Genomic DNA, 12,823 nt, shown 5'->3' on the forward strand with positions numbered 1-12,823 from the left:
TAAAGTTTATTAGGAGAACGAAATAGTTTTGTGGACGAATGTAAAGTTTATTAGGCGAACGCAATAGTTTAGTGAACGAGTGTAAAGTTTATTGGGCGAACGCAATAGTTTAGTGGACGAATGTAAAGTTTATTGGGCGAACGCAATAGTTTAGTGGACGAATGTAAAGTTTATTGGGCGAACGCAATAGTTTAGTGGACGAATGTAAAGTTTATTAGGGGAACGCAATAGTTTAGTGAACGAATGTAAAGTTTATTAGGGGAACGCAATAGTTTAGTGGACGAATGTAAAGTTTATTAGGAGAACGCAATAGTTTAGTGGACGAATGTAAAGTTTATTGGGCGAACGCAATAGTTTAGTGGACGAATGTAAAGTTTATTAGGAGAACGCAATAGTTTAGTGAACGAATGTAAAGTTTATTGGGCGAACGCAATAGTTTAGTGGACGAATGTAAAGTTTATTGGGCGAACGCAATAGTTTAGTGGACAAGTGTAAAGTTTATTGGGCGAACGCAATAGTTTAGTGGACGAATGTAAAGTTTATTGGGTGAACGCAATAGTTTAGTGAACGAATGTAAAGTTTATTAGGGAAATGCAATAGTTTAGTGAACAAGTGTAAAGTTTATTAGGAGAACGAAATAGTTTAGTGGACGAATGTAAAGTTTATTGGACGAACGAAATAGTTTAGTGGACGAATGTAAAGTTTATTGGGCGAACGCAATAGTTTAGTGGACAAGTGTAAAGTTTATTGGGCGAACGCAATAGTTTAGTGGACGAATGTAAAGTTTATTGGGTGAACGCAATAGTTTAGTGAACGAATGTAAAGTTTATTAGGGAAATGCAATAGTTTAGTGAACAAGTGTAAAGTTTATTAGGAGAACGAAATAGTTTAGTGGACGAATGTAAAGTTTATTGGACGAACGAAATAGTTTAGTGGACGAATGTAAAGTTTATTGGACGAACGCAATAGTTTAGTGAACGAATGTAAAGTTTATTAGGGAAATGCAATAGTTTAGTGAACGAGTGTAAAGTTTATTAGGAGAACGAAATAGTTTAGTGAACGAATGTAAAGTTTATTGGACGAACGAAATAGTTTAGTGGACGAATGTAAAGTTTATTGGACGAACGCAATAGTTTAGTGAACGAATGTAAAGTTTATTGGGCGAACGCAATAGTTTAGTGGCCGAATGTAAAGTTTATTAGGGGAACTCAATAGTTTAGTGGCCGAATGTAAAGTTTATTAGGAGAACGCAATAGTTTAGTGGACGAAAGTAAAGTTTATTGGGCGAACGCAATAGTTTAGTGGACGAATGTAAAGTTTATTGGGCGAACGCAATAGTTTAGTGGACGAATGTAAAGTTTATTGGGCGAACGCAATAGTTTAGTGGACGAATGTAAAGTTTATTGGGCGAACGCAATAGTTTAGTGGACGAATGTAAAGTTTATTGGGCGAACGCAATAGTTTAGTGGACGAATGTAAAGTTTATTGGGCGAACGCAATAGTTTAGTGGACGAATGTAAAGTTTATTAGGCGAACGCAATAGTTTAGTGGACGAATGTAAAGTTTATTGGGCGAACGCAATAGTTTAGTGAACGAATGTAAAGTTTATTAGGAGAACGCAATAGTTTAGTGGACGAATGTAAAGTTTATTAGGAGAACGCAATAGTTTAGTGGACAAATGTAAAGTTTATTGGGCGAACGCAATAGTTTAGTGGACGAATGTAAAGTTTATTAGGAGAACACAATAGTTTAGTCGACGAGTGTAAAGTTTATTGGGCGAACGCAATAGTTTAGTGGACGAATGTAAAGTTTATTGGGCGAACGCAATAGTTTAGTGAACGAATGTAAAGTTTATTAGGAGAACGCAATAGTTTAGTCGACGAGTGTAAAGTTTATTGGGCGAACGCAATAGTTTAGTGGACGAATGTAAAGTTTATTGGGCGAACGCAATAGTTTAGTGGACAAATGTAAAGTTTATTAGGAGAACGCAATAGTTTAGTGGACGAATGTAAAGTTTTAGGAGAACGCAATAGTTTAGTGGACGAATGTAAAGTTTATTGGGCGAACGCAATAGTTTAGTGGCCGAATGTAAAGTTTATTAGGAGAACGCAATAGTTTAGTGGACGAATGTAAAGTTTATTAGGAGAACGCAATAGTTTAGTGGACGAATGTAAAGTTTATTGGGCGAACGCAATAGTTTAGTGAACGAATGTAAAGTTTATTGGGCGAAAGCAATAGTTTAGTGAACGAATGTAAAGTTTATTGGGCGAACGCAATAGTTTAGTGAACGAATGTAAAGTTTATTGGGCGAACGCAATAGTTTAGTGAACGAATGTAAAGTTTATTGGGCGAACGCAATAGTTTAGTGAACGAATGTAAAGTTTATTGGGCGAACGCAATAGTTTAGTGAACGAATGTAAAGTTTATTGGTCGAACGCAATAGTTTAGTGAACGAATGTAAAGTTTATTGGTCGAACGCAATAGTTTAGTGAACGAATGTAAAGTTTATTGGGCGAACGCAATAGTTTAGTGAACGAATGTAAAGTTTATTGGGCGAACGCAATAGTTTAGTGAACGAATGTAAAGTTTATTGGGCGAACGCAATAGTTTAGTGGACGAATGTAAAGTTTATTGGGCGAACGCAATAGTTTAGTGAACGAATGTAAAGTTTATTGGGCGAACGCAATAGTTTAGTGGACGAATGTAAAGTTTATTGGGCGAACGCAATAGTTTAGTGGACGAATGTAAAGTTTATTGGGCGAATGCAATAGTTTAGTGGACGAATGTAAAGTTTATTGGGCGAACGCAATAGTTTAGTGAACGAATGTAAAGTTTATTGGGCGAACGCAATAGTTTAGTGAACGAATGTAAAGTTTATTGGGCGAACGCAATAGTTTAGTGGACGAATGTAAAGTTTATTGGGCGAACGCAATAGTTTAGTGGACGAATGTAAAGTTTATTGGGCGAACGCAATAGTTTAGTGAACGAGTGTAAAGTTTATTAGGAGAACGAAATAGTTTTGTGGACGAATGTAAAGTTTATTAGGCGAACGCAATAGTTTAGTGAACGAGTGTAAAGTTTATTGGGCGAACGCAATAGTTTAGTGGACGAATGTAAAGTTTATTGGGCGAACGCAATAGTTTAGTGGACGAATGTAAAGTTTATTGGGCGAACGCAATAGTTTAGTGGACGAATGTAAAGTTTATTAGGGGAACGCAATAGTTTAGTGAACGAATGTAAAGTTTATTAGGGGAACGCAATAGTTTAGTGGACGAATGTAAAGTTTATTAGGAGAACGCAATAGTTTAGTGGACGAATGTAAAGTTTATTGGGCGAACGCAATAGTTTAGTGGACGAATGTAAAGTTTATTAGGAGAACGCAATAGTTTAGTGAACGAATGTAAAGTTTATTGGGCGAACGCAATAGTTTAGTGGACGAATGTAAAGTTTATTGGACGAACGCAATAGTTAAGTGGACGAATGTAAAGTTTATTAGGAGAACGCAATAGTTTAGTGAACGAATGTAAAGTTTATTGGGCGAACGCAATAGTTTAGTGGACGAATGTAAAGTTTATTAGGAGAACGCAATAGTTTAGTGAACGAATGTAAAGTTTATTGGGCGAATGCAATAGTTTAGTGGACGAATGTAAAGTTTATTAGGCGAATGCAATAGTTTAGTGGACGAATGTAAAGTTTATTGGGCGAACGCAATAGTTTAGTGAACGAATGTAAAGTTTATTGGGCGAATGCAATAGTTTAGTGGACGAATGTAAAGTTTATTAGGCGAATGCAATAGTTTAGTGGACGAATGTAAAGTTTATTAGGCGAATGCAATAGTTTAGTGGACGAATGTAAAGTTTATTGGGCGAACGCAATATTGAACGAAATATAGCATGATTAATTGAGACACAACTAATGAGCTATGAAAGAGTGAGCAGCTCCCCTGATGTGTTCACACACCTCTTATTTCCCCCCCCCCCCCCTCCTGCCATCCAACCTGAGCTTAAGGTCTGTGTGGAGGACGTGAGCCGAGTCTTCAAAAAACAGAAGACCAAGAAAGCTTCAGGCCCAGACGGCATCTCATCTGCTTGTTTGAAAGCCTGCGCTGACCAACTGGCCCCAGTCTTCACGCAGATCTTCAACAGATCATTGGAGCAGTGTGAAGTTCCCAGCTGCTTCAAACGCTCCACTATCATTCCCGTCCCCAAAAAAACCAAAATCACTGGACTAAATGACTACAGACCTGTTGCTCTCACGTCTGTTGTCATGAAGTCATTTGAAAGACTGGTATTGGCCCACCTAAAGGACATCACTGGACCCTTGCTGGATCCTCTTCAATTTGCCTACAGAGCAAACAGGTCTGTGGATGATGCAGTCAACATTGGACTGCATTATATCCTGCAACATCTCGACAGACCTGGGACCTATGCAAGGATCCTATTTGTGGACTTCAGTTCGGCCTTTAATACCATCATGCCTGATCTCCTCACAGCCAAACTGACCCAGCTCTCCATACCATCCTCAATCTGTCAATGGATCTCTAGCTTCCTGACAGACCGGCAGCAGCGAGTGAGACTGGGTAAACTCACATCCGGAACTCTTACAATCAGCACTGGTGCCCCCCAGGGGTGCGTTCTCTCCCCACTGCTCTTCTCCCTGTACACCAATGACTGCACTTCTAAAGACTCCTCTGTCAAGCTTCTGAAATTTGCAGATGACACCACTGTCATCGGCCTTATCCAGAACGGTGACGAGTCTGCTTACAGACTGGAGGTTGAACAGCTGGCTGTCTGGTGCAGTTATAACAACCTTGAGCTGAATGCGCTCAAAACGGTGGAGATGATAGTGGACTTCAGGAGGAACATCCCAGCACTCCCCCCACTCACCATCATGAACAGCACTGTGGACGCAGTGGAGTCATTCAGGTTCCTGGGAACTACCATCTCTCAGGACCTGAAGTGGGACAATCACATTGACTCCAATGTGAAAAAGGCTCAGCAGAGACTGTACTTCCTTCGTCAGCTGAGGAAGTTCAACCTGCCACAGGACCTGCTGATTCAGTTCTACTCAGCTGTCATTGAGTCGGTTATATGCACCTCCATCACTGTCTGGTTTGGTTTAGCTACCAAATCACACATCAGGAGACTGCAACGTACCATCCGGACTGCAGAGAGGACTATTGGTGCCAAACTGCCAACCCTCCAGGACCTGTACTCTTCCAGAGTGAGGAAGAGAGCGGGTAAAATCATCACAGACTCCACTCACCCCGGACACCTCTTGTTTGAACTGTTACCGTCAGGACGGCGACTCCGATCACTGGCCACTAGAACATCTAGGCATAGGAACAGTTTCTTCCCACAGGCCATTTCCCTCTTGAACTCCCCCCCCCCCCCCCCCAGGCAAATGCCTGTAAGTGCAATTATTCCCACTTTTTAGTGCAATATCTCCTAAACTCAGGTGATTACTTATATTACTTATATTATTTATTATTTATATTTATTCTCTCCACCCAAATACTGTAAATGCTCATAATCTATGTCTTCTGACTAAACGTAACCGTAACCTTATACTGTTCATATTTTTCTTCATATTTTTATTCTTAGAATTTTTTTATTACCGTGTTGTATTGTATTGTTTATGTGCACTGGAAGCTTCAGCACCAAAAAAAATTCCTTGTGTGTGAAAGCACACTTGGCAATAAAGCTCTTTCTGATTCTGATTCTGATTCTGATTATTTCTTCAGCTGTGTGTCACAGTCGCCGCTGATCGGAGGTCAGTTTAGTGGTCTGTCAGGGTTACAGTGGGTGAGGAATGTGTGCCATCCAAACAAACACATGCAACCTCCGCCTGCGAGCACAACAAACACACACACATCTGAGAGACTTTACAACAGGGGCTCAACTTAACACAGACTATACTTTTACACTGGAAAACACGCTCTTCTTACTCAGTCATTGTGTCTTGTTTCCAGTCTAAATATCTAACAATTCTTAAATCAAGATGCATTTACTAGATCAGTAAAACCACATGAGATATTTTTTCTTGTTTTGTTGAAAATAAATTCTAAATGAAGAGAGTTTTTGCTTAAAACAGGCAAAATGATCTGCCAATGGGGTGAGAAAAATTATCTGATTTCTGACTGAAATCTTGTTTCTTGTTTCCGAATCAGAAATCAGATTATTTTTCTCACCCCATTGGCAGATCATTTTGCCTGTTTTAAGCAAAAACTCACTTCATTTAGATTTGATTTTCAACAAAACAAGAAAAATATCTTATGTCGTTTTACTTATATCCTCCTGGGACCCAGAAAAAGAAGGTTTTTGAATTGTGTATTTTTTCATGTCATTAGATTGTTTAGAGCATAAGAAACAAACGGACACTTTATTTTGTTTTTAATTAAATTGTATTCATATGTTATGATGTGTCCTCTGTAGTTGACACCAGGACTCAGTTGTTAAAAAAATTTATGAAATAAAATCGCATGTATAGGCACAAACAATGGGCTTTATTTTAAACTTACGAATACATTTTTATAGGATTTTTATTAAAACAAACTTTTTTTAAAGATGATTCTGAGCTATTTTATAAAATATATAACTAAATGCTTTAACAAACCATCTTACTTTATGCAATATGTGGGTAAAATGGCCATACTTGGATTTTCCCATTCAATACAATGTCTCTATAAACTGCATTTCATAATAATTGGAGACATTTTCATAATAACATGTAATATTTCATATGAATATTGATATGTAATTTATTTCCCTATCTACTGTTTGTGTCTCCAGAATGCCCGATAAACATGATTTATGTCCTGGCGTCTCTACAGTGGACATTTATGAAATCAGTGCCCTGTTTTGTAACAAAAAGTCCTATTTTGATTAGAAACCCCATAATATTTCCCTGAGATATTGATTAATAACAAACAATTTGAAAATTAATCAGATTTAAATTATAATGACAAAATATGATCATATTTCCAGAAGAGTGCTAGACATTAATGTCAGCCATTTTTGTTGTCCTGGTGAAACCTCCACACATTTGGTATCTGGTCAAAGCCCTGACTGTGCTCTATAAGGGACATCCTGACTCTAAACTGGGACGCGTGTGAGAAACTCAGTGAAATATAATGTCCACTACAGTGGACCAAAGTCTGGGACTGGGTCGCAGGAGGATCTAGTAAATGCATCGTGATTTGGAATTCTTGACTGGAAACAAGAAAAAAATACTAAATAAGAAGAGCATTTTTTGCAGTGCTAAACTTTTCCAGGTGTGATGAATCTAACCAGGAGTTTAATCACCGTATGGATCATTTAATCCGACACAAAACAAACAATACAATCACGCAACACCGGAACAATGAGACCCGTGCGCGCGCGCACAGCTGTAAACCCGCGTGGAAGCGCCGGTGTGTTGCCGTGGTGAGAGAGAGAGAGAGAGAGAGAGAGAGAGAGAGAGAGAGAGAGAGAGAGAGAGAGAGTGTGTGTCGGTGAATGAGTTTGTGAGCTCGCGAACGGTTTAACGGAAATCTCCTTGTTCTAGATGTTTGAAATCACCGACTGTCTTCCCCGAGACCGTCCGGCGGGCGAGCGCGCGAACGTGAGTAGCTTTTGTTCTCGCGAATTTACCTCAGATTTACACATTTACCGCACTTTCTTAAACGAGCACCTCAGACTAACGGGAAAACACACACACACACACACACACACACACACACACACACACACACACTGGATTATTCAGACCAAGACCACATAAAGACCTCAGTCAGAAAGTTGCCCGTTTGAATCTGTTTTCACGTCTTTTATCGTCGGTTTGTCCAGAACGGAAAGTCGTGGCAGAGAAACGACGAGTTCCTTCTTTCTCTCCTTCTTTCTCTCCTCCTCTCTCTTTCTGTGTGTGAAGGCGTTTTTCTTCGCTTGAACGTGAAATAACTTAGATTTAGAGCTGATGTCGGTGATTAATGTTCAGTTTTAGGTTTAATGTTTAGTTTTTTCATACTTCATTGCTTCTTTTATCGAAACAAATCGCGTTATTTGCCTAATATTTGCTTTATTTCATTTAACAATGTGTCAAACATCATACACCGTGTGAAATAATAGTAACTGAAGTGTTCGTGTTACTACAATACTCTTATGGATTTTGGATGTTATTATTATTGTAATAACATATTTTTGTACACATGTTTATGGTATTATGTGGTTATGGACATCAATATGTTTATCATTCAGTGCCATGATGGCTATATCAGAGTTTCATGATATTATCAAATGATTTTATGTCTATTAGATGATTCAGTGATGTTAAATATTTTAGATTATTGGAATAAAAATTGGAATTTGGAATGCTTTTTTCCTCACAACCAACAGTATGTACACAGATTTGCTAGAAAAATGTTAGAACTTGGCTTTTATATCTAGAAATTCGAATAGCTAAAGTTATCAATGAATTGCAAGATGAGAAATGTCGGAATTATGAGATGAAAAAGGTCGGAATTGTGATATAAAGTCACAATTGCGAGAGAAAAAAAGTTGAAATTTTGAGAGAAAAAGTTGAAATTGTGCGATATAAAAAAAGTTGTAATTGTGAGATAAAAAGTCGGAATTATGAGATGACGTCTGAATTGCAAGATAAGAAAGACGGAATTACGAGAAAAAAGTCGGAATTACAAGGTAAGAAAATCAGAATTGTGAAATAATGCCGGAATTGTGAGATTAAAAAAAATCTCAATTGTGATACAAAATGTCATAATTACACTTTAAACACAAAGTTTAATAGTGATAATAATATGAGCTTTTGTCTTAGTTTAATGCATACTGACAGTAAATCATTCTCTCTCCGCTGTGCACTATAAAGTTTGATAACTTACGTGTTCCTAATGCCACTGCTCTAGGGACCCACAATGCCCTGGGCCACAGATTGAGTGTGATGTCTTTTTTCCTGCACTGGCCCTTTAAGCTCTGGTTGAGGTTATCTGGTTAACCAGCACTCGATCATCAGTGAAAGTTCACTTTATGGAAGAAGCTAAGAATAAGAGCGTGGATGTAAAACTGTGGCAGAAACACAGACGGTTCATTACGGGCTGCTGAAGCCAAGAAAACACACTGGAGAGAGAGAGAGAGAGAGAGAGAGAGAGAGAGAGAGAGAGAGAGAGAGAGAGAGAGAGAGAGAGAGAGAGAGAGAGAGAGAGACTGAAGACAGAGAGAGAAAGAGAGAGAGAGAGAGAGACTGAAGACAGAGAGAGAGAGAGAGAGAGAGAGACTGAAGACAGAGAGAGAGATAGAGGGAGACTGAAGACAGAGAGAGAGAGAGAGAGAGAGAGAGACTGAAGACAGAGAGAGAAAGAGAGAGAGAGAGAGAGACTGAAGACAGAGAGAGAGAGAGAGAGACTGAAGACAGAGAGAGAGAGAGAGAGAGAGAGAGAGAGAGACTGAAGACAGAGAGAGAGATAGAGGGAGACTTTTTACACACTATTAAAACAGTCTTAAAAAGTAAAATTCATTATACCTAATGAATGATCATAAAATGTTCAAAAGGTAATAAAAAACAAACAAAAACTGATAAATTAATTAAATCAAAACATACTCAGAATGACAACTATAACTACATCACCAATTAAACATTACTTCTCCATCCTCACAAAGTGACAGTAAGGCTCCATTTACACAGGCATGTTTTTTGTCATTTGACAGATTCTAAAGATGCCTGGCACCTTTTATTTTCTATCATACAAACATTTTTACATGTAATGCCAATTTGTTAAAGCCAATAAATACGAATTGCAGTTCAATATTCATTCCATCAAAATCTCAACACCACCAAAAAAGGACTAATTTATCATCATCATTATCCACAGAAATAAAATTCTCATCTATACACCATTTAGAGAGAGAGAGAGAGAGAGAGAGAGAGAGAGAGAGAGAGGGAGAGAGAGACAGAGAGCGAGAGAGAGAGAGAGACGGCTCCGTCCTGCATGAAGAAGTGGAAAACCAGAGATAATTTTCCTGCACTGTTTGTGGGCCCTCAGGTAAACAGAGTGTGTTGTTTAGAGCTCAGACCACACACTCCGCCACGCCCATCTTTCTGATCTCAGTGTACTCAAAACCTAGTAGAATTATAATGATTCACTTTAGAACTGCAGTGATTCAGTTTAGAACTGTAGCGATTCGATTTTTACTATAATGATTTGTTTTATAACTGCAGGGATTTATATTTGAACTGTAGCGATTCGATTTTTACTATAATGATTCGTTTACTATAATGATTTGTTTTAGAACTGCAGGGATTTATATTTGAACTGAAGCGATTAGATTTTTACTATAATGATTTGTTTTAGAGCTGCAGGGATTTATATTTGAACTGTAGCGATTCGATTTTTACTATAATGATTCATTTTAGAACTGCAGGGATTCATATTTGAACTGTAGCGATTCGATTTTTACTATAATGATTCGTTTAAGAACTACAGGGATTCATATTTGAACTGTAGCGATTCGATTTTTACTATAATGATTCATTTTAGAACTGCAGGGATTCATATTTGAACTGTAGCGATTCGATTTTTACTATAATGATTCGTTTAAGAACTACAGGGATTCATATTTGAACTGTAGCGATTCGATTTTTACTATAATGATTCATTTTAGAGCTGCAGGGATTCATATTTGAACTGTAGCGATTCGATTTTTACTATAATGATTCGTTTTAGAGCTGCAGGGATTTATATTTGAACTGAAGCGATTCGATTTTTGCTATAATGAGTCGTTTTAGAGCTGCAGGGATTCATATTTGAACTGTAGCGATTAGATTTTTACTATAATGATTCGTTTTAGAGCTGCAGGGATTTATATTTGAACTGTAGCGATTCGATTTTTACTATAATGATTCGTTTTAGAGCTGCAGGGATTCATATTGGAACTGAAGCGATTCGATTTTTACTATAATGATTCGTTTAAGAACTACAGGGATTCATATTTGAACTGTAGCGATTAGATTTTTACTATAATGATTCGTTTTAGAGCTGCAGGGATTCATATTTGAACTGAAGCGATTCGATTTTTACTATAATGATTCGTTTTAGAGCTGCAGGGATTCATATTTGAACTGAAGCGATTCGATTTTTACTATAATGATTCGTTTTAGAGCTGCAGGGATTCATATTTGAACTGAAGCGATTCGATTTTTACTATAATGATTCGTTTTAGATGTACAGGGATTTATATTTGAACTGTAGCGATTCGATTTTTACTATAATGATTCGTTTTAGAGCTGCAGGGATTCATATTTGAACTGAAGCGATTCGATTTTTACTATAATGATTCGTTTTAGATGTACAGGGATTTATATTTGAACTGTAGCGATTCGATTTTTACTATAATGATTCGTTTTAGAGCTGCAGGGATTCATATTTGAACTGAAGCGATTCGATTTTTACTATAATGATTCGTTTTAGATGTACAGGGATTCATATTTGAACTGAAGCGATTCGATTTTTACTATAATGATTCGTTTTAGAGCTGCAGGGATTCATATTTGAACTGAAGCGATTCGATTTTTACTATAATGATTCGTTTTAGATGTACAGGGATTTATATTTGAACTGTAGCGATTCGATTTTTACTATAATGATTCGTTTTAGAGCTGCAGGGATTTATATTGGAACTGAAGCGATTCGATTTTTACTATAATGATTCGTTTTAGAGCTGCAGGGATTTATATTGGAACTGAAGCGATTCGATTTTTACTATAATGATTCGTTTTAGAGCTGCAGGGATTTTTTTTTTGAACTGTAGCGATTCGATTTTTACTATAATGATTCGTTTTAGAGCTGCAGGGATTCATATTTGAACTGAAGCGATTCGATTTTTACTATAATGATTCGTTTAAGAACTACAGGGATTCATATTTGAACTGTAGCGATTCGATTTTTACTATAATGATTCGTTTTAGAGCTGCAGGGATTCATATTTGAACTGAAGCGATTCGATTTTTACTATAATGATTCGTTTTAGAGCTGCAGGGATTCATATTTGAACTGAAGCGATTCGATTTTTACTATAATGATTCGTTTTAGAGCTGCAGGGATTCATATTTGAACTGAAGCGATTCGATTTTTACTAAAATGATTCGTTTTAGAGCTGCAGGGATTTATATTTGAACTGTAGCGATTCGATTTTTACTATAATGATTCGTTTTAGAGCTGCAGGGATTTATATTGGAACTGAAGCGATTCGATTTTTACTATAATGATTCGTTTTAGAGCTGCAGGGATTTATATTTGAACTGTAGCGATTCAATTTTTACTATAATGATTCGTTTTAGAGCTGCAGGGATTTATATTGGAACTGAAGCGATTCGATTTTTACTATAATGATTCGTTTTAGAGCTGCAGGGATTTATATTGGAACTGAAGCGATTCGATTTTTACTATAATGATTCGTTTTAGAGCTGCAGGGATTTATATTTGAACTGAAGCGATTCGATTTTTACTATAATGATTCGTTTTAGAGCTGCAGGGATTTAAATTTGAACTGAAGCGATTCGATATTTACTATAATGATTCGTTTACTATAATGATTCGTTTTAGAACTGCAGGGATTCATATTTGAACTGAAGCGATTCGATTTTTACTATAATGATTCGTTTTAGAGCTGCAGGGATTCATATTTGAACTGAAGCGATTTGATTTTTACTATAATGATTCCTTTTAGAACTATTGGTTCAGATTAATCTACAGTGATTAATTTTCCCGCTGGACTATTGGGATAAATTGTTGAGTTGCAGGGATGAATGTGTAGCTGGTTACAGGAAGATGAAACTC

At 37.2% G+C, this 12,823-nt stretch overlaps 1 protein-coding gene across 2 annotated transcripts in view; it reads left to right on the forward strand.

Annotated features, from left to right (window-relative positions):
- Positions 1-6,307: 6,307 nt before the first annotated feature.
- Positions 6,308-12,823, forward strand: part of lhfpl2a (LHFPL tetraspan subfamily member 2a) — a 22,640-nt gene continuing 16,124 nt past the window's right edge. Inside the window, exon 1 of one of the 2 annotated variants that reach the window (XM_067423259.1) lies at positions 6,308-7,424. The gene's annotated coding sequence lies outside the window, so the exon portion shown is untranslated. The other variant, XM_067423256.1, reaches the window with a different exon arrangement.

The sequence above is a fragment of the Pseudorasbora parva genome, chromosome 18 (assembly GCF_024679245.1).
Source record: "Pseudorasbora parva isolate DD20220531a chromosome 18, ASM2467924v1, whole genome shotgun sequence".
Taxonomy (NCBI): domain Eukaryota; kingdom Metazoa; phylum Chordata; class Actinopteri; order Cypriniformes; family Gobionidae; genus Pseudorasbora; species Pseudorasbora parva.